Here is a 22,797-nt window from a genome sequence, read left to right as displayed (position 1 = left end):
ACTTCTGAATAGTCTGGCATTCACATAGGATCTTCTGGGCACACCTTGTATCCAAACCTTAACACCCAGTGAAGAGCATGTTTTCCTTACATTCTGATTTTAGGCTGTTCAGATACAAAAAGTGCTACCTTTTAAATTTGAGATAGGCAGTTTACTTTTTTTTTTTTTTTTTTGGAAATATTGATGGTGAGTTTACTGCCTTCTGGTCTAAAGCAGGATTTCATAGACTTTTCAATTCACTTAGTGATAGTGGTAAGTCATAATTATGTTGATGACAGTTTCATTTTCAATGTGTTGTCACTTTGTAGATTATAGATTACCAAAGGTCTTCTCTATCCCTTGGAGAAATTGCAGAGAAGAATTCTCCAAATTTTCTTGATTTCCATCTTCCATTGGCAAATCTACCATAAAGCAAGTAAGGTGAATACTAAAACATTAACTTATTTTTAAAAGAGTGATGTGAACTAGAGTCTTCTTAGGCTTTTGGACTCATTATATTAAAATGAAAAAACAATTATGTCATGCTTCGGCAAGCTATTTTTAAATGATGCCCTTTTATTGTTTTTCCCAAGATAGATAGTTGAGACAGAGTGGAGAAGATTGATGGAGAGTAGAGCAAATGGGAAATCAATCACCCATGCTAAGGGTTAAGAGAGAAACATGACTTTTGTTTGTGTTTGTTTATAGAAGGCAGAATGGAAATTCAGCTTGTAAGATTTGTGTACAGTTGGGCTTCATTATTTAGCTTAGCAGTTTCTCAGAAACTCCCTCTCCTACACGGCAGTTTATAATGTAAACATGATGCATCATTTCCTTTTGTGCAAACTCTCTACAAGGAATAGTCATTTCCACATATGTCAGAAGACTTGTAGAAGCTTTCTGGAACTGAGTGTTGTGTATCCTGCACATGTGCCTGACAGCTCCAGGGATGATCATCAACACTCCCTCACATTACATCTGTATTTGTTTTTTCATTTGTCTGCCTCCTTCACTGAAGCATAAACTTTCACTTTGTCTTGTCCACTCCCATATCCCCAGGGCTTAGAGTAGTGTCCAGCATGAAGGTGGCCTGCAATTAACATTGCTTTAAGCTATCTGAATGAATTTGTATGTCTCTACACATAAGAAGGCATGAGATTATACATCTTCTTAGTGTGTTGGAGCCATATGATATGATAACAGGCAGAGTAGGTGTGGGTACAAGGAGATAAGCTGGAGGGGTTTGTTGGCACCCTACCATGCACTTCTCATCAGCTGTGCTAAGTGGCCTAAACTTTGCTTCTACAAGCAACGAGGCAACAGCAAGAAGAGATTCACGGCCAAGTGATTAGCTCATGTTTTGTTTTAGGTCAGTCACCTGGGCTATAGTTTAGAGCTGAAGTAGAAGGGAAAGAAACTGGAGGCAGTAAGGCTAATTGTGGAGAAACACAGACCTGAGTTTGAGTAGTGAGGATGAGGAAGTGTGAGCAAATTTGAGATTGAGTGGAGAGCATTTTTAGGATCTGGTGACTCACTTAGATGTGAATGTTGAGGGAATTGCATGAGTAGAAGAAGGTGAATCTCTGGCTTTTGGCTTGAGGAGATAGAGAAATTGGGGAGTAATGCTCAACCGGGTGAGAATACTTAGTGTGTTGGAGCCATATGATATGAGAGGCAGCATAGATAGGGTGACAGATGCAGGGGGCCTGTAATGATGAGTCCTGTTTTGGACTTGGATTTGAGATGCTGGTGGGATGTTGAGGTAGGATGTGGCAGTAAGGAGAGTGGTCCATGAGGGAGATGATCACTATGTTTGGTCAGGTGCTCCAGGCAGTGATAGGATTGAGACACCTACAGGACATCAAGTGGAGTCTGGAAGGCAGCTGTGTCTGAGTGTGGATATAAGCAGAGAGATCAGGACGGAGACACTGTCACTTATTCAAACCATGAGATTAAATCAGACTCCCTGAGAAAGCTGTGTAATAGGAGAAAATATCATTCCATGATTTTCATTTGCAATTTCATTTCTCCATACCTTCATTCATTCTTTTTTTTTCCTTAATGAATCTTCTTCCATTTTCCTCTCTGCATAGTGAAATGGCATTTGATTTTCATGATGTCACATACATCCCATTATTCGTGGACCTCTCTGATCCCCACACCTGCTTCCCCAGAAATTTCTCCAGCACACATTGTCTTTGGCATTCTTGTTCTTGTGACTCTTGGAGCCTTCCCTTGAGGCTCACTTGTCACTTGTTCTCAGCTTATCTCTCCAAGCAGACTCGTGTCCTGACAGCAGGGACCACATCTTTTCCCACTCAATGTTCCCACCCAGCCTAACGGTCCCCATGCCCTCTACACACTAGCTGCTGCTGCTGCTGTTGCTACTGCTTTTCATGGATTATTTTTTTTTTATTCCCCTTTAAAACAATGAAAGAAAAAGATGAAAATCTCAAGTTCTGTAAGGGTTTTTATCAGTTGATGTACCTTGAATTAAACAGACAGTGTCTGCATCGCATGTTCACAGCTGAATGTTGTATTTCTCAATAAAAAAGAAACTGGAGTATCAAAAAGGTCCACAAAACCAGTTTAGAATTCTTATCATTTGTCTTCTTCATTATTTTAACCTTTAGAGGAAGAGAGTATATCTTTTGACAGTTCCCCTCTACCTACTGCAGCTTGTTGAAAGCAGTTTATCTTCTGGTCTCATTGGGCCAAACTTCCTGTGTTTTTAAATGACATTTTGCATGTATTTGCACAAGCTGAATTTGGATGCAGTGAGAGCTTTGGTTCAAGACACAGGGATTTTGATTCATCCAGCCTGTGCTGACACTTTGGTGACCTTTGGTCAAGTGACTTGACCTCTTTTGTGTCTTTTTCTTTTCCTCATCTGTGGAATGAACGTCTATACACAGGCTCCTGACCTCCATCAAAGGCACATTGTGAGGTCAGATGGAAGATGGCCTTTGAGGTCCTTAGAACAAAAGTATCACACACATTAGAGAATTTATTTTATAGGAACTACAAAAACAGGTCATGCTCAGGGCAATCACCTTCATAGCCAGATGTGAGTAGATCTAAGCCGAGGGGTTCCCCAGAAAGAAGAATGTTCCTCTTCTTTCCACAGAGGACAAGGGTTCAAGTGGGACACTTAACTGAAACATACCCTCAACCTAGATAAGGAAAGCAATGTGCTTTTATCTTTAAAAAAGAAGACAATCTTAGATGTGGAAGTTTATTGAAGGATGCAAAGTTCATGGTTACTTGGTATAGAAAAAGAATGCTGGTAGCCAGCAATTAATTTGTATGATAGGATCCAAAGTAGGATTTGACACTCGAACTATTAAATAAGCTCATTGTTCATTCCATTTAGATGGTATAGTCTGTGGGTGTCAACTTAACATACCTTGCAGAGCACCTAATGCCATGTCTTGCATGCAGAGATTATCTGGGTTTTAAGTAGTGCTGGTATTGAGATGGAATATAAGGATCTCCCAGAAAGCACTTTTAACACCTATGGAATCTTTAAGGTTGTTGGAATTAAGTTGTTAAATCCTAATGAAAACCTCAGTTAGTAATAGACATATATAGTCTGATGGCCTATGTCAATTGACAAAGGTATCTAAGTGGAGTTACTAAATGGATAATACCAGATTTAAAATGAGGGAAACCAAAGAGTTTAAAGGCATCAGCATAGGGGTCATGACATGACATTTTAGTCACTATAAAAAATGACCAAAATCTGTTTATTTGGCCTGGCAGTGAGTACAATGGCATAATCATAACCATAACAGTGACTTTTTTGGTTTTTCTGCCCTGGGAGTCAAATATTGAGTATTTGGTTCTGACTATAGGTTGTATGCTGACAGAATGTGGGATGTGGAAGAATAAAGGAAAGCTGCTAATATCCTCATTTCCTGGGATCGGGGAGTGAGATATAATTGTTGAAGTTGGTGGAATTCCAGAGTTGCTGTGCCATCTTGCATTCACACTGACGGCACAGGAAGGTTCCGATTGGTCCACATCTTCATTCACACTTTTCATGGTCAATCTTTTTCATGTTAGACATCCTGATAAATGTATTGTTATGGCTCATTGTGTTTTTATATTGAGTTTTTTAAATGGCTAATTAGGTTTAACTTTTTTTCATGTGTTTATTTTCTATCCTTATAGTTTTTTTGTTAGATGTTAAGCTCATTTATAGTAAGTTTTTTGTAGTATGCATAGAATTTTTACATCGATGATTATGTTGTTCTACATGTAAAGACAGTTTTACTTCAGAACTAAAGTTGGCAAAACACAAATGAATACTTGAATACTTAAAATTGCAGAGGCACTACACAGAAAAATCAAAACAATAATATATTAAACTTTGGGTGGAAGACAGAGTCGTATAAGGATTCAGACCTAGAGATCTAAGCATGTTATGAAGAATTGTGAAAATAATCAACAAGAAGCCAAAGCAGAAAATTCTAAAAATAGTTGTCTTGGGAAAATGGAATTGGCAAGGATAGGAAAAGTAAAAGAGAAAAAGGGGGAGAGAGAGAGAGAGAGAGAGAGAGAGAGAAGAGAAGAGAAGAGAAGAGAAGAGAAGAGAGAAGGGGAGGGGAGGGGAGGAGAGGAGAGGAGAGGAGAAGGGAGGAGGGGGAGGGAGAGGGATAAGGAGAGAAGGTAGATCCTTCCGGGGCACACCTCCAGTAACCTACTTCCTCCAATTAGGTGCCCCCTTCCAGTAGTCCATTCATCCATCAATGGATTAATCCATTGATGAGGTTAAAAACTTCAAGATCCAATCACTTTCACAAAGTTCTAACCTTGAACGTGAGACTGAGTTACATTCTAGATCAAAATCTTAACAAGAATGGAAACTGAATGTTATGAAATAAGAAAAAATGGAAAGTTAATCTATGGTTAAAGAGTTCTCTATAAAGGAAAGATGAAAGAAAGGAAGATTGGTCCTACAATTACAGTCCTGATGAGTATCTAACACTGACATGGATGCTTCCTGCAGTCCAGGAGCTTCCTAACTAGTAAATGTGCAATAACTTGCTTGATAATTACAGCAACCCTTAGGATAGTTATCACCATTTTATAGATGAGAAAACCAATGATCAGAAGTACTAGGTGCATTATTTGAGGTGACATAGTCAGATTTCAAAACCACTTTGTTCAACTTCAGAGCTATTTCTCTAACCTAAGTCATTTTATATGTATCATGGAAGGACAGTGACTGTGACACCCTATTTTATGTATAGTGGGTGCTCCTTGATCCTAGAATGATTTGTTTTGTTCTTTGAGCCCATTTCCTAAAGAAGTACTTAATTTAGTTCATTCATAATTCAGCAGATATTCAAATACCTATTAACACAGTTCTGGGTACAAAGATTATTCCTTTCTAGTTGGAAGGACCAATGAAACAGAAACACAAATGTATAATTTGATGCAGTATGCCACAGAAAAAATAAATCTGGATAAGAAATACAAGATGACTTATAGGGAAATGAAGCTGGTTAGGACAAGTGGTGATCTTGGTGGTGGTGATATGTTAATGTTAGGAAGGAAGATTGGGGAACTCCACTCTGGAGACATGGCACATGAAGATTATCTGAGTCCCTTCAGTTGCTATAACACAGTTTCGTTGATTGAGTGGCTTAAATATCAGATCTTTGTTTCTTCCAGCAATGAATGCTGGAGGGTCCCAGATCATGATGCTGATAGATCCAATGTGTGACTTCCTGACTTGCACATGGCCATTTTCTCATTGTATTTTCAAATGGCAGAGAGGGAGGAAGCAAGTTCTCTGTCTCTAGTATAAGGACACTAATCGCATTCATGAGAGCTCCATCTTTATGACCTAATTACCTCCCAAAGATCCCACCTCCTAATAGCATTGAGTGGGGGGGTAAGAATTCCCACATATGAATTGAGGACTATCCAAATATTTAGTTTATAATGTAGACCTAAATGACATGTAGAAAAAAAAACCCTGCAGATATGGAGAAAAGAAGGAATTGTAAGAGTGAAGTTAAGAGGCAAAGCTTGTTTGTCCTGTTTGAAACACTATAAGGAAGTTAGTGTATTCTAAGGTGGGAGAGGTGAGGAGAGGGTGGGTTACTTGAGGACAAGACAAGTAGCTCCTTATAAACCACATGGTGACTTTGGGTCTTAGAGGGTTGAGTGAAAGGAAAGGCTATCCAACGAGAACTTCTTGTCCTATATCTCATGAGGAGGAAGTATTTCAAGAAGATCACTTCACTATCCAGTAAAAGTTTGAATGAATTAACTACTAGAGAAATCCTCTATGAGCAAGTGAAAATGATGGCATTAAATTGTAATATGTACCATCTTAAAAGGTGGTTTATTGGCTGGGACGGTATTTCAATTATAGCTACATAGAGAGAACAATTCATGGCACAGTTACTGATTGTTTCCTACATTTAATGGCATTAATACATTTAACCACCATTAAAAAAAATGGTCTTTCTTAGCTATAAAATAATAATTGCAAGGATACGTTAGGATATTGGTTTATGGGGAGGTGTGTAAAGAGAGTTAAAGAATTAGTTTGAATTTAAAATGTTTGGATAACTGGAAATACTAAATATATTCATGTTCTTAAATTTTTCTTATAAAAAGTTTGTTGGTTTATATGCTTGAAACAAATATTTTTAAATCAATGATTATTGAAGAGTAAGAGTAAATTCTTAATTTGTTATCTAGATAACAGAAACATTTTTTGTATATATTAAAAATCTCTAGTTTAATTTACTTATCCAAAATATAGATGGAAGATAATTTCTTAACATGTTCAATCATAATAAAAAATTATATTAGAACCAAAAAGCTAAGTTTTCTAAAAAAGCAATGAAATAGAGAAAATATTTATATGTATACATACACATAAAATTAATATTCGGATTGTAGAAGATATATAATTATGTAACAACTAGTTTTTATTTGGATAAATGGACAAAGGTTTAAGGACTATCAATTTTTTAAAATATTTATATTTTAGTTGTAGTTGGACACAATACCTTTATTTCACTTATTTATTTTTATGTGGTGCTGAGGATCGAATCCAGGATCTTGCACGTGCGAAATGAGCGCTCTACCGATGAGTCACAACCCCAGCCCAAGGACTAACATTTTTACACATAAGAAAAACCAATGCAAAAGTAGTCATTCATAATTGTTAAAGAAATACAACCAAGGTAACTGAGATTTAAAAAATAAATTAAAATGGTAAGTAACAAGGTTGATATGGCTGCATATTGATAGAATTGCATACTAGCACATGATTATTATCACTCACCAGTATATCCCTGGGTTCATCCCCAGCACTTAAATCTATCAATCAGTCAATTATAAAAAAATCAGTATATACTATCTAAAGAGTACCAACAATATTTAACAAAAGTCATTGGACTGAACATACCCTTTGATCCAGTAATTTCTCTTTTTGGTTGGGGAGGTGGGAGGGTCAAAGGAAAAAAAATGTTGTTAGAACAATGTTAATTATAATAACAAAAGGCTAAAAATAACTCCAAAATCTAACATTTGGAGAAATGATTAAACTATGATCGCTCATAACAATAGAATAGTATTTCCAGATACAATATTATGGAGAAATCTATTTAAAATAAGTGAAGAGATACATAAATATATGAAAAATTGTTTACAGTTAAGTGCATTGAGGAAGGCCAGAAAGCATAGAGTACTTAGGCACGTTTGATTGTGCTTCTCTTTTTATTGTGCATTTTGTTACATATGAATATGATATAAAGAATATAATTCAGTTAATGAAAGGATATCACATGATGTAGAAAATTATACACAAGACCAACATGATTTGGAGCATCTGAGGCCCACAGACAGGAACTGGGATGAGGTCTACTCTGCTTCCAGTACAGGTAAGCATAGCAGAAGAAATGCCCTTTGAGATTTACTGGAAATAACATTGATTCCCAAAGAGTGAGCCATGTCAGCAGAGATTTATTTTGGGATTAAAAACCTACTTTAAAGAAAGTTATAGACTTATTATGACAGCCCATATCCAATTACAACATTTAAAAAAAATTTCTCTACAAAAGCCAATCTCTCATTTCTTAACAGCTAGCATACTTTGATGTCATGTACAACTAATTCCAGAAAAGCAGAGAATTTCAGTAAGCCCGTGGAAGCCATTGCAATGAAGTTTGACCTGGGCTGCGTTGAGAAATAAAACCTTTGACCTCTTCACACCAGCTTGTATTGGAGTAGAACAATAAATTCCAGAGAATTCATTAGGTCCTTAAAACAGGTGGTGTTAGTCTATATGCTAAGTTTAAATACGAATCAACTAGTTTGAAAACAAGAAAAGGGTTAATGGATCCCAGCATTGTTTTGAATTAAAAATTTTTTTGTGTGGTGGTATCATATGTATGTCTCCTCTTTTCACAAGAAAAGATAATCTGAGTTGGGGCCAGATAGGCTACTAGTTTCCTTGAAGTCTCAGTTGATATCTGTTCTACCCTACTGATCCTTCAATTATTAACAAGTAAACATATGGCTTCTGTAGACAAGCCCATGGATCCCTTTCATTATATATGATAATTTGATTTCAAGGGTCATATGCCATGATCCAGAGGTACTTGAGAATCTTAGAGGTTATTCTAGAATTCTTGATGTTAAAAGGTGTCATATTACAATTTAACATCAGTTTATGAGTATCTGTAGCACCCATATGATTTCTGATATTATTGATGTCTAGATAAGATGTGTATCTTTTCTGGGAAAAGTGGGAAGAAGCGAAGTTGTCATTGCACTAGACAGGTCTGAGGTGATTTAGTCCCTTTGTCTTCCTAACAAAAAACCATCATCTTAAATGAGGCTAGTGATAACCTACTTCAGTGGATTATTAAGAGAGTTACTGTTATGGTTTAGATACAAGGTGTCCCCCAAAAGGCTCATGCATGAGACAATGCAGGTAGGTTTAGGGGTGAAATGATTGGGTCATGAGAATCTTTTGTGAACAAAAGACCTGACAAGATCAATGCCATTCCTCAGGACCCAAGGTGATGTAGAATGTGGTGGCAGTACTTCTTCCTGGGTGTTATGTTCCCAGCTACTTTCCTTTACCACACCCTTCTGCCATGATGTTCTGCCTTGGGTCCTGAAGATTGGAGTCACCATCTATGTATGAATGGAGACCTCTGAAACCGTGAGCTCCCAAATAAACGTTACCTCCTAAAATTGTTCTTGTCAGGCCTTCTGGTAACAGAAGCGAAACAGCTGACGAAAACAGTTACTGAATGAAGGAATACAGTGGGTAGAACTAAGTAAATGATGCTTCGTTCACTTTCTATGTGCAAAGCTTTTTATAAGGTACCTAGGGTGAAGGGGATAACATTAAGATAGAGGGACTGGTGTGAGAAAGCAATTGCTAAAACAAATCTATTGTAAGGAAGTATATAATAGGTTAAGGGAGTTGAGCACACAGCTCAATTAGGGAAAGACTGTGCAGTTAAAAGAAGATGCTGAATGTGTTTGGCATTAGGGTAAAAGCCAACCCTAGTGTTCTAAAGTAAGCCTTTGAGGTTAAGTGTGTGTGATGGTTTTCTATATAGATTTGAAGACAGGCTGGTGCACAGGGCAAACCCTGGCTGTGAAATTGCTTTAAAAAGTGATATAATGTTAGAATTTTGCCCTTAGCTTTTGAAAATTGCCTCTTTCCCACTGTGTTTCAGGAAGTTTGTCATCATAAGCCAACTGCAACCCTTTTTATAATATGGGTGGAAGGAGGTATAGGAAGCCTTGGGAATGACTTTCATCTCCTTCCATCTGGTCTTTGTCTTCCAGGAATCCCGGCACCTCCCCCACAGAGCCATTCAATGGGGTTCCTGTGAGCCAGTCCCAAAGTAGTTTTGCTTGCTTGCAGCTTCTGAAATCCTTCCATGACAATAGAATAAATAGTGAGCTAGAGGAGATAACCATTTTATTTATACCTCTCTATGGAAAGTAACATCTTTCAATGTGTATTTTTCACTAATTTGTAGGTATCTTCACTTTTCCTCTTGGATTATAAATTCCTTAAGGAAATAAGGGTTTCATTTGATTTTCAATAAATAAAGTGTTGTTGAAAAGAATTTCTTTTACTTTAAAGTCTTGACAACTGTTTGAGTTACGTGGGTCTCTTTGTTTGCTTGTTTAAAGAGATGTTCAAGATTATCTGAAACTATGCACAGATGGTCCTCAACTTATAATGGTTCAATTTAGAAATTTTCTACCTTATAGTGGCATGAAAACATACCTGTGCAGGGCATAGTGGTGCACACCTGTAATCCCAGCAACTGGGGAGGCTGAGGGAGGAGGATCACAAGTCCAAAGCCAGCCTCAGCAACTTAGCAAGGCCCTAAGCAACTTGGCAAAAACTCTGTCTCAAAATAAAACACAAAAAGGGCTTGGAATGTGGTTCAGTGGTTAAGTACCCCTGGGTTCAATCCCTGGTACAAAAAAAAAAAAAAAGAAAAGAAAACATATCTATTCAATCATTCTGGTTTTCACTTTCAGTTTCTTGTTTAATATATTACATGAGCCACTTGATGCTTTTTTGTATCTGGGCTTTATGTTAGATGATTTTTCCAAAATGTAGTCTAATGTACGTATTATAGTAGGCTAGGCTAAACTATGATGTTTGGTAGGTTAGGTGTATTACATACATTTTCAACATACAATATTTTCTACTTATGTTGGGTTTGTCAGGATTTAATCTGATTTTATTAGTTGAGGAGCATCTGTATTCATTTGGTTTTCTGCATGTTTGGGATTCAAAGAGAATTGATTCTCTTACCATTTCTAATTTGTGCTCTGTTGGCCTCAGGGATTAGCCATCGGATGTGTTCAGAGTCTTCATATCTCTTTAGAAACTCAAAACTGTGTTCCCCTACAGTTTATGGAAAGCAGATCATAGGAGGAGGCACCGGTCTCAGATCTGGTAGCTAAACCAGGCACTTGTGTCTGACAAACAGAAGCTAGTAAGACCCAAAAGAAAACAAATTAACATGTCTAACAGATGTAGGAAGGTCAGTGTTTTTCCTAGGAGGCTGTCTGGGACAACTCAGTTAAGTACCAGCTGTCAAGAACACAGTGCAGTAGAAAGGTCTGCCAGCCTCTTAAGCAAAGTTGAGTAATTCTTGGTTGAATGGAGGGGACATTACAACTGCTCACTGGCACAATGGGTGGGCATTTGGTAAAAGCTCTTCATGGTGGTGGTGGTGGTGAAGGCTCCCTTATACAGATTTTACACCTGCAAGAAATTTAGTACCTTCTTCCCTATCACTTTGCACCTGCAAGAAATTTAGTACCTTCTTCCCTATCATAAATAAGATTATTTACTTTAGTTAAGGGCCACAAGAGAATTGTAAATACTCATGTACTCGTGTAATTGAATTGGTGGTAACTCACTTTTATAAATCCTCTAATAAGCAGACCATTTCAACCACAAAACTGTCAGTGGTAAATGAGAAGCAGATTGTTGAAGGGAACCTTGCTGCATGTTGTGTGTGGCAGGTGGTGTGGCACTGGCTGCTGGTGACTCTAGCCCGTGGGATGGCCTGCCACACACTCCTAACTGGACCCCTTGTGTCATTTTATTTTTCTGTATACATTTTGTGTCTATTAGCATCTCCTCTCTTTTTCTTTCTTGGCTAACCTTGCAAAAGTTTTGTCAGTTTTGTTGAGCTTTTAAAAATACCAACTCTGGGGCTGGGTTGTGATTCAGCGGTAGAGCGCTTGCCTAGCACATGCGAGGCCCTGGGTTCAATCCTCAGCACCACATAAAAATATATGAATAAAACAAAGGTATTGTGTCTAACTACAACTAAAAAATAAATATTAAAAAAATACCAACTCTGTTTCATTGATCTTTTGTGTTGTGTTTTTAGTCTCTAGTCCCATTATTTCTGCTCTGATCTTTGTTATTTTTTTCCTTCTACTAACTTACGGTTTGGTTTGTTCATGTCTAATTCCTTAAGATGCACTAGTAGGTTGTTTATTTGCAATCTTTCTAGTTTTTGATGTGGGCACAATTGCTATCAACTTCCTTCTTAGTAGGGCTTTTGCTCTATCCCTTAAGGTTTAGTGTGTGTGTTTTCCATGTTCATTTTGTGCTCACTAGTCCTTCCAAATGATTGGCTTCTGAAGCTGTGTGAAGAGTGGCAGCTAAGCACAGTGCTTTAGAGCACTGTTGAAAATGACATCTCCCTTGAGTCATACTGTCTATACTATATACAAGCCCTTTGTGACTTCTGGCTTTGGGGAGGAACAATTGAATAAACATTTTCTCAGTTATCCTCAGACCAACAAGAGTTTTTCACTTTCCTTCTGAGATCACCACTCTAGACTCTATAGTGGATAGACACGTAGACTCATAATGCATACTTTTTAACTAGTGAGTGTTTGTTAGGAAGCAGTGGAGTGTACTGTGGTGATGATGAGCTGGAACCTGAGTTCAGTTCTGGCTCTGCAATTTCCATGTGAACCCAGGAAAGTCACTCAACTACTTCCCTTGATAGCATTTTCAGCTATAAAATGGGGTAAGTATGTTCTTACCTTGTTGAGTTGTTGTCAGATAAATCTTCAACGGTGAGCACTCAAATATTTGCTAATGTTTATTAGACAACTTGATTAATCAAAGCACAGGGAGGGTGCACACAGAAAACTAGATGAAGACCATTCCATTAAGGAGCTCACAGAGTAGTTAGCAGATATGCTCAGGAGATATATGAAGTCAGTTGGGATTTGAGTTTGAGGAAAAGAAAGCCCACTCCTGTGTGGGAGGTACACTGACTAAATGAAGCTAAAAGAAACACAGGAAAGGGCCAGATGTCCTGGATGGAGGGAAGGACAACAAGAACAAAGGTGCTACCTTCAGCATATCTCCATGGCTTGGCAGGTGAGGACTGGTGGTTGCAGGCAGATGAGTCCAGAATGTGTACAATGGACTGGATACAGAAAGTCCTCCTGCTTCGTCTCTGTGCCTTTTTACAGTTCACTAAGGTGGTGGCTGATATTTGATCCCATAGCTTCAAATGGTCCTAAGACTCACAAGAATGAAGATGTCTGTGGAAGAGGAGAAACAGAATTCATAAAGAAGGAAGAACTTGCTACTTGTAATTCCCACAATTTGATGGAAGGGCCACTCTGCACAGATTTAGTGAGGTTAAAAGGAGGGGGGGAAAAGCAGCCTATCTGCTTGATTGTTGTGGGAACCTTCTGCCAACCAGACAGATGGAGGCTGATACTTTGTTGATACAAACTGTAAAACTGGAAACAGCAATAGGAGGTGACCATCTCAGATTGTGCTGGCTGGGTGATTGGGCTAAAAACAAAAACCAAAAATTAAAACCCCACTAGTATCTGTTGGCCTATTTTTGTCACTTAGAATACAACCAAGAAAGTTGTTATAACACTGAGCATTAAGGAGGAATTGCTTCATGGTGTGGAAAATGGAGATGCTTTTAAAGACAGTAGTCATGATTTCTTGGAATTTTTTTTAGCAAACTTATTACTTTAGAAAATTTCTGGATTTAAAGGATGTTTTATTTTTCCATTTCTATGACAAACTACTTGAGAAAATCAACTTAAAAGGAGGAAAGATTTATTTTGGCTCGTAGTTTTGTAGGTTTCAGACCATGGTCAGTTGTATATAATGGTGGAAGAAGCTGCTCACTTCATGGCAGAAAGATACAGCAAGGGGCTAGGGTCCTAAGAGGCCCTTTAAGTGCACACTCCCAATGACCTAACTTCCTCCCTCTAAGCCCCACCTCCTGAAGTTTCTACCACTCCCCAGTAGTGCCACAGGCTGATGACTGAGCCTGTGTCTTTGGGGGTACTGCAGATTCAAACTATAGCACAGGTCTGTTCCAAGTACTAATACATAAAATTCTTATTACCTCATTGAGTTTCCCTTATCTTCACCTTACATAACTATGGTACATTTGTCTCAATTCATTAGCTAATACTGATTATTAACTGAAGTCCATACTTTATTTAAATTCCTTGTTTTTCCCCAATGTCCTGTTTTTGTTCCAGGATCCTACCATATGTTTTTGTATAGGTTCCTTTTGGTTGTGACAGTTTCTCAGATTTTCCTGGGTTTTGAGGACCTTGACAGCTATAAGAATATGTCAGGTGTTTTGCAGAAGGTCCCCCAACTTGGATTTGTCTGGTGATATTCTCATCATTAGACTGGAGTAATGTGTTTTAGGGGAGGTAAAATATCATCCTCATGATGTTATATCAGGAATAATACCACTAACAGGACTTCTCCCTGTTCATGATGATCTCGGTGACCTGGATGATGTACTGTTTGTCAGATTTCTCCATTATAAAGTTACACTTTTTGTTTTCTTCTCTTTTCATCCTGCAGTCTTTGGAAGGAAGTCATTATAACAGCCCACATATAAGTGGTGGAAAGTTTTGTTTCTCCGCCTTTAGGGTGAACTATCTATAAAATTATATGGAATTCTTCTGCATGGGAGATTTGTCTACCCTCCCCATTTATTTATTCAACCTCTTATATCACTATTGACTCATTTATTTTATACTTTGGGTTATAATCCAATATTGCTTTATTTCTTGATTGATTGATCAAATCATTCTAGGTTTACATCTTTCTTAGCTTCCTCTTTCAGTTGGCTTCTGTGTCCCTTGGCATACTCTCATCATTGAGGAGACTTGTTTGTTTAGCAACTTATTATTTTTTGGCACTGCAAAATGTTCTTGAATCATTTGATGTCTTTCCTGTCTCAGACCCATTGGAATTTGCAATTATAAAGAAAAAAAAAATATCATTATAAGACACGCTTCCAGAGCTTTAGGAGAACAGGTTTAAAAACATTTAAAGGACATAAATCAGATCTCACAGCTTTTAAGGGATATGTGACCCAGAAGAGTTGAGAGTTTCTGAAAAAGGAAATTCTGATTACACAAGTATGATGAAACTTCATGAGAGAGATGAGGAGAGAGAACATAAAGGAACTCATGTGGCTTCAGAGGGTGTGTTGTGATTAATTTGGATTTTAAAAAGTCATGCACAGAAGATACTTAGGATCAGACTGAGAATTTCTAAAAATAACATCATCAAAAGTTACTGAGCTGCTGGTTTGGTAAAACAATTTCATGACTCTTCTAAATGAAGTGATATTTTTTTCTATATGCCAGTTATATTAGCAGGGCGCGCTTTTCATTTCTCTGAATTCATCTCTGATCTTAGTTCATTCACTCAGCAAATTTTTGTGTAACACACAATTTGTGAACTCATTTAGACTCTGGGAATGCATCAGTGGACAAAGCTGCCAGATTCTGTGTTCTCAGGGAGTTTACACTCTAAATTTCAAGAAGGTGGATGACAAGCAGGCATTTTTAAAAATATGGAGCAGCTCATGGTATAGAGAAAAGAAAATCAGGATAAGGAACACAGAGAGCCCTGGGGTGGGGCTGCTATTTATAGAAGGTGCTCCAAGAAAAATCCATTGATAAGGTGGCATTTGAGTAGACAACAGATGGTATAGCCCAGGAATGAGCCATCTGCATACCTTAGGAGAAGAATTTCAGGCAGAGGGGACACAATATAAAAAGCCTGAAGCCAGAAAAGGGTCAGCATGACAAAGAGGTACGCTGAGTGAGGGCAAACATGCATGCCTGGTCAGGGGGATGCCATTCATAGGAGGCAGGCGTGAGTGGCTGTCCCCAGATCTGAGTGCTGCTTTGGACCTGGACAATGCAGGTAGCTCCTGGACTTTGAGTAGGTAGGAGGCATTAGAGGCTTTTGAGCAGAGGAATAAGATAATCTGATTTCACATTTGAAAAGGACCACTCAGGTCACCTGGGTGATGGCCTGAAGAGGACAGAAGTGGAGAAACCTATTAAGAGGTCTCTTTTATCCATTAGTACATTTTAATCTGAATTTGTTAATCTTATTGTCTTTTTATGTTTCTTTCACATAGTAGTAACTGTGTATACAGACCATTTTCCATCTACATATTTTAAGATTTTTCTTTTCAATAGTCATTAAGTTTATAATCTTTAGTGGCTTCATAACAATTTCTTATTAGTTTCCTATTCCTCCTGTAAAATATTAACACAAATCTAGTGACTTAGAAGGACACAGCTTTATTATCTTATGGTTCCAGAGGTCAGAAGTCCTAAACTCAAGGTCCTGGTAGTACTGCGTTCTTTCTGGAGGCCACCCTCAATCCTTGATTCATGGCCTCTTGCTCCCACTTGAAAACCAGCAGCATTTTCAAATCTCTCTCCCTCCACCCTCTCCCCACTTCTGCTGCTGTCATGACCTCTCCTCTGACTCTGATCCTCTGTTTTCCCCTTATACAGACCTTTGGGATCACACTGAGCACACCTGCGTAATCCAGGTAAATCTCCCCCTCTCAAAAGCCTTCACTTCATCACATCTGCAGAGTTCCTTTTACCATATAAGTTCATATCCACAGGTATTTTCTGGCAATTAGGATGTGGATATCTCTGTGATAGCATTATTCGGTGTATCAGTTTGTGTTTTATAACTCATTTACCATCGCAGATATTGGGTGCTTAGGCTGCATCTACTTTTGGGCTTGTATTATATTCTTATACCTCCTGTATTTGTATCTTCACGTTTGTTATCTGCAAAATGTATTTCTTAAGATAAATGCCCAGGTGTAGAGTTCCTGGGACAAAGGGCATGAAGATCTCATTTATTTGCTCTCCAAATACTTGGCTATGTTATCAGTAAATATATGAGCATGTCCTTTTTGCCACAACCTACCAGCCCTGATTTTTGTCCCTTAAAATGTACATTTCCAGAGCTGGGGATGTGGCTCAGTGGTAGATTGCTTGCCTAGCATGCATAAGGTCCTAGGTTCAATCCCCAGTACACACACACACACACACACACACACACAAAAGTATGCTACACCATAGTATGCTACAAAGGATTTTATTGTTGTGTGAATTTAATTTCTTTGTTGGCTAGGTTAAATCTTTTGGTGGTGATGTGTATGTATGTGTGTGATGCATGGTATTTTGAGAGTAGTGTTTTTGTTTTGCTTTTGGAGCTGGAAGAATGTGGACTGTTGCTTAAGTGGGGGGTAAGGGTGGCATTAATAGATGACATATATAAAACTAAATTAATTGCTTTTACTTCTGCCGCAGTGTGTCTGGGCACAAAGTAACCGAGCCGCCACAAAGCCTTGTAGGTTCAAACAGCAACTCTTTATTCCCGAACTCTCACCAGCACTCTACACACACTTCCGGGGAATACACTCCCTGTACCGGGCTCCGCGTGCCAATTCTCTCAGAACCCCTTGGGAACTCAACAGGAACTCCAAAGTAGCGGGGCGCCTGAGGCAGCAGGATCTGCCCTAATCCCAGCAGGATCCACCCTAATCCTGGAGCCGCCCTATTCCCAGCAGGATCCACCCTAATCCCGAGCAGGGTCACCTTTCAACCATTCCCTCTGGCAAAAATGCCAGGTGTCATTCTGACTAAACTGTGGCTCTCAACATACTTCCCTATTCAAGAGATGATCTTCAAAATGGGAAGGACATTATATTACAGGGGATTCAGAATACAGTGAAAGAGCATCCAGGTAATTGAATGAATTCATATTTCTGGGGCATGCTAGATGAAATCTTGGGGTGCTGAAGGCATTAGCAGATACTATCTCTGGGCAACTCCCAGCAATCACATTTAAATATTAGAAAGCAAGGGAGGTTCTGGAAGATCTGAGACTTTTAAACGTTGTTCTGAATAGTGCTGAAAAAGTCTAATTCCTTAAACTAGCAATGTATGAAATGCTTCCTTGCATAATTTCTCAATTACCACCAAATAAATGACTTGTGATCCCATAGAAGCGATTGCCTTGATCCCTAGGAACCAGCATAAAGTTACTAATCTGTATTTTGGGTTCATCACATTTTCTTTTTGGATAGGGATTTCTTGATTGGAAGAGAATGTCATAGACAGTGAAGCATTTGGCAAGAATCTCTCACAGGAAGAGAAGTGCAGATGATTTTAGTCCTATGCCATAGCACAGGTGATAACTGCGTGCCAGTTAGCCTAAGAAGAAGTTCCAGCAGCACTTCTTCTTAGGCTAATCAGGCTTTTCCTTGGCCTTAACTTTAAAAAAATTCTCGGGACTTAAAAAAAAAAATCATGTGAATGATGGCACAGGGTTCAATGAATTAACTAAACCTGAGAATAAATCTCTCTCTGCAATATGAAATATATATTCTCCAACTATGAAAATAAACCCAAACTAAATAAATACATTTATGAAAAATAATGAGAATTTTTAAGAACTGAGTTTGTATTTAATGAAAGTGCATTTTACTTTTCAGGATGCGATTGCTTTTGAAGTTCACCAGTTAAAAAATAAATGCGATAGTACTTGTACAGGGAAAACAGTTATTTTAAGGTTATTTTCCTTATGGGAGAAAGCTAGGTCCATTTACATATGGTTGAAGTGAAAGCTGGGTATAACATACAAACTGCTGGATTTGGAGGGAAAGAGCAGAGTGCTTATCCTAGCACCGCCACTAACTAGTTGTCATCTTGGAAAAGCAGCTGGCTTTACCTTTCTGGGTCTGAGTTTTCTTATCTGGAAGTTGGGGACAGCAAGGGTGGGGTGCAGTTAATCGCTTTGCTCCAGTCTTTCTCCCGAGTTCTATCAGGTAGTCCAAGTACATTCTCACATTCTTCAATGAATTTGGCCAAACTTCTAGACTAATTTGGATCCTTGTAAATATTTCTTACCTTTTCATGCCTCTATGAGAAAGGGTTCTTTCGTTCTGTGTTTTTGTTTGTTTTGGTGTTAAAGTTTTTGAGTTCTTTGTATATCCTGGAGGTTAATGCTCTATCTGAGGTGATGGTGGTAAAGATTTTCTTCTGTTCTCTAGGCCTCCATTGATGTCTACCATGAATCTTTCCACCCTTTCAAGGTTTATTCTGGACTCCCTGCTGCTGTGCCTGAGCATGCTCTAGGCTTCCCCTTAAATTCGTGTGCTACATGCAGCTAACTTCTCAGCATGGGTTTATTGCTGCTTATTACTGCTTAATTCAAGAGAGTGACGTATTGTCCTGCATGCTGTCCACCTGCCACAAGTATATCTTGGAGTCACGTGTTGTGTTTCTGGTTAGTGCATTGGGCAGGAAGTGAACTACCCATTATTCAAGGGGTAGAGTCTCTTTGCTTATCTGAAAAACAGACCTTTTATTTCACCACCTGTGGCCAATCCTTTTCTGCTCCAGTGTCCTTAAAGGTTTTGCCTAGAAAGCTTTCCCAGCCTCAACCAGTAAGACAGGTGGCATGAACCAGGAAGCCACGTCTGTGTAGCAAGTTTCCTCTGTATGTGTACTTGCACAAATGTCTGAATTTTCATCCTGAAGAAATGAAAGCTCTCAGAACTGATCTTTCTGCAGATTCGGATGGTGTGTGGTTCCTAACAAGGCTTCACTTTTATAAATAGGGAGTCTTTAAAGCCTTCAGGATGTGATTGCTTTTGGAGAGAGTTTTTAGTCTGACTGATCTCTAGACATGTTTTGGGACTGACTAATGTTAAGTGGTTCTAATGTGACAAAATGGAGTGGAAGGTAAGTGGTTTTTTGGGGTGTAGTTAACAACAGTAGAAGACAGAAATAACCAGTACTGCTCTGTAGCCATAGAGATGCGTAACATAAAGACACAGATGCCTTTTGATATACAAGTTTCATGAAGGTCTCCAAAAGTGGGCTTCTGTGCAATACAGAAGTGAAAACTTTGTAACTGGGATTCTGATGTCATGGTTCTGATGAAGTCGCTGTAGCTCTTGAGCTACAGAGTTGTTTGCATGTCATAAAACTGTGATGTGACCTTAGGTAAATATTTATTCAGTGGGAAGTGTGGGTGTGCACAGCAAGGTCTTCTCCTTCCTTATGGACTGTTTCCTTATGAAATTCGTTAGTCCCTGACTCTGGGACAATGTGATAGCATGGGAGTGGCACAGACCATAAATGTCACAAGATCTGAGCTCAGGCCACAGTGTGGCTAGTTGTCCATGTTTGTAAGATTTTAGGCTCAGAATTCTCTCGATGGGTCAGAGGTGTTTCACTCCTGAAATTGAAAAGAGTTGGCCAAATAGATCAGTTCTTTCTAAAGACCCTTTTAGCTTTAAAATCTCTAATTAGTATTTCCTTCTTTCTTTTTTTAAGAAAGCATTGAATTTTTATTTATTTATTTTTATGTGGTGCTAAGGATGGAACCCAGGGCCTTGCACATGCTAGGTGAGTGCTCTACTGCTAAGCCCCAGCCCCTCTAATTAGTATTTCTACATGCCATTTTACTCGCCCATTTAACCACAGTTTGGAAATACTGATTTATAAAGGAACAAATATATTCTAGGTATTTCCATAACACAGATAATAGTTCATGTTTTTAGAGTAGTAGTCTTTTTTTTCTAAACAAACATATGTAAGAATTAGTAAAACAGAGTATGTACATAAATCTCAAAATTTGAACCACATATACATTTTTATAAAATGATTTGTTTCCCTTAACATTGTATATTGTCTGTCATCTGAGTAGTGCTTGGAGTTCTTATCCAAACCCAGATTCCCTTGGTCTTTTCTGTAGTGTCTTCTGAGTTTCACATTCTGGGGACAACATTACAAGCACCCTCCAAAGTAAACACCTGTGGCTCATGAACATCTCATGGGTGCAAATAGCCAGCCCCTGCTGTTCCAAAAAGTAAGCATCGGGGTGACTCCCAGAGAACTCTGTGCCTTCTTGCTGTCCACTGCCTAGGCACAGACTGCCACTCCCAGGGGACACAGTGGAGGGTAATGGGCGACCCTTAAGTAATGGTATCGGCACATGACCTGACACTGTCTCAGATGCCCTCCATATATAGTTTTGTTTGTGCACTACCAGGGGAAATGGAGCTGACTCTGGACCCCAGGATGCATCAGGGAAATTTGGGAACCTGTGCTTTTCTTTCTGTTCCCTGCCCCTTTTCTGCCCCAACTCTTGCCCCTCTCCTGACACTCTTTTTCTCCTTCTCCCCCTGATTTTCTGTTTCCCTTCTGTTCTCATCAAAAATCATTAACTGAGCAGGTTTTAGTGGTGGGTGCTGAGGTGCGGGGGGCAGGGCTGCTTATCATGGCCCTGCTCATGAGACATTTATGTTCCCCCACTGTTCAGGTCAGTGAGCTTCAGAGTTAGAAGATAATCTTAGCTAGGATTTGAAGAATAAGGAAATTTAAAATACTACTGAATGTTTAAAAAGTTTTTGCCTTCTGTTTTGTTTGCTTACGTGTGGTTCCAGTGACTTGAAGGGTTACATTGGTTTGGGTAGGCATTCTTGGAACTTGAAGACCAGAGAACCTATAATAGGAAATATTGTGTTTAGTGGGAAGTTTTACTACATCACTGTATGCATAGTAAGGTCACTTCTAGTTCTAAAATTCCATGATTTATAGCATTGTTTCTATGGAAAAATACATTCCAAGTTCCAAACAGCTGAGTTTTGGACTCTAACTCCTTTGAGACTTGGGACCACCCATATCATCTTTACTGTCTTTAAATATGCAGGTAGGTGAATGTCATTGGCTTTATTTGTAAATAACGGTAACAAAAGTAACTATTGTGTGAGTGATTTCAATGTGTCAGATACTATCATCAGAGCCTTCATATATTTGATTATTCTCCTGCTCACAGTGATTCTTTGAAATAGGCATTATTGTCTTAATTTTACAGGTGAGGAAGCTGAGGCTAGCAGAAACAAGAGGTGACCACAAACCCGTCTGATCACATTCTTGCAACCTTTCTTTGGTGCCTGACACTTCCCAACCACATGCTAGTGAGTGTTTCCTCTTTTTGCTTCATCCCCAATGATCCTTTCTCAAGAGAGGTGGAAGTTGATTCTTTTAAAAGCTCCTATGCCCACCAAGAGATCCAAAACATCAATTCCCTTTGATCATGTCAAATACCATGATGATTCTCTGTTGCTTTTTGGTGGTGGTGACTGAGAGTGGGCATGGTCTCAAGAGATTGTAGAAAGATTGGCTTCAGGAAAATGTTTTATACAAAATAACACTACAGTATTCAACTACAAGATTCAAATGAACACACCAAAAATTGTTTTGTAAAGGATAGGATGCAGTAGTCAACAGAGATGGGTAACAGATTTCTCTCTCTTTTAACATAATTACTTGCAGTATTCACAGAAATCTGACTTCAAGTGTAGGCCAGGGATGTTCACTTGCTCATTCACTCATCATTGATGAGACTTTTAATGGCTCCTCTCCTGCACCAGTTTCTGTAGGTCCAGGGATACCAGAGTAGATGAGACAACGGAGCTGGGAACCTAGTGAGTGCAGGCCTAGGAACTTCATAAACACTGGTTTAAAATAACTCAAATACCAAGACTCTTTCAAAATTATCTTGATTTGAAGTGATTGCAGACAGAAGCCATACCAACATGTAAAGAAAAATCCCTTTCAAATAGTATAGATTTGATAGGTGATATTTCCAATAGCATAAAGACCCATCTAATGTGTGTTGATTTGCTAAAACTAACTGGCCTACGACATGGGAACTGTTGACCTCTGTGCATTTGCTTGACCAAAATGCCAGTTCATTGAAGGTGAATTCCATTTCATATTTCATAGCCCTGCACTTTAAGATTTGCTTCATAAACTTGTAAACTCAGTAACTTAGGAGGCTGAGGAAGGAGAATCACAAGTTCAGAGCCAGCCTCAGCAATTTAGAGAGGCCCTAAAGAATTAGAAAAATAAAATATAAAACAA

At 38.7% G+C, this 22,797-nt stretch overlaps 1 protein-coding gene across 5 annotated transcripts in view; it reads left to right on the top strand.

The window, feature by feature from the left end:
* The window catches only part of Pip5k1b (phosphatidylinositol-4-phosphate 5-kinase type 1 beta), a 333,977-nt gene that overhangs the window by 12,408 nt on the left and 298,772 nt on the right, over positions 1–22,797 (top strand). The window contains exon 2 of one of the 5 annotated variants that reach the window (XM_027940141.2): positions 21,746–21,848. The exons of the other annotated variants lie outside the window; for them this stretch is intronic. The gene's annotated coding sequence lies outside the window, so the exon portion shown is untranslated. The remainder of the gene's footprint in view (positions 1–21,745; positions 21,849–22,797) is intronic. 5 annotated transcript variants of the gene reach the window in all.

Source organism: Marmota flaviventris, chromosome 13 (genome assembly GCF_047511675.1).
Source record: "Marmota flaviventris isolate mMarFla1 chromosome 13, mMarFla1.hap1, whole genome shotgun sequence".
NCBI classification, from domain to species: Eukaryota; Metazoa; Chordata; class Mammalia; order Rodentia; family Sciuridae; genus Marmota; species Marmota flaviventris.
This window is presented reverse-complemented; position numbering and strand designations above follow the sequence as displayed.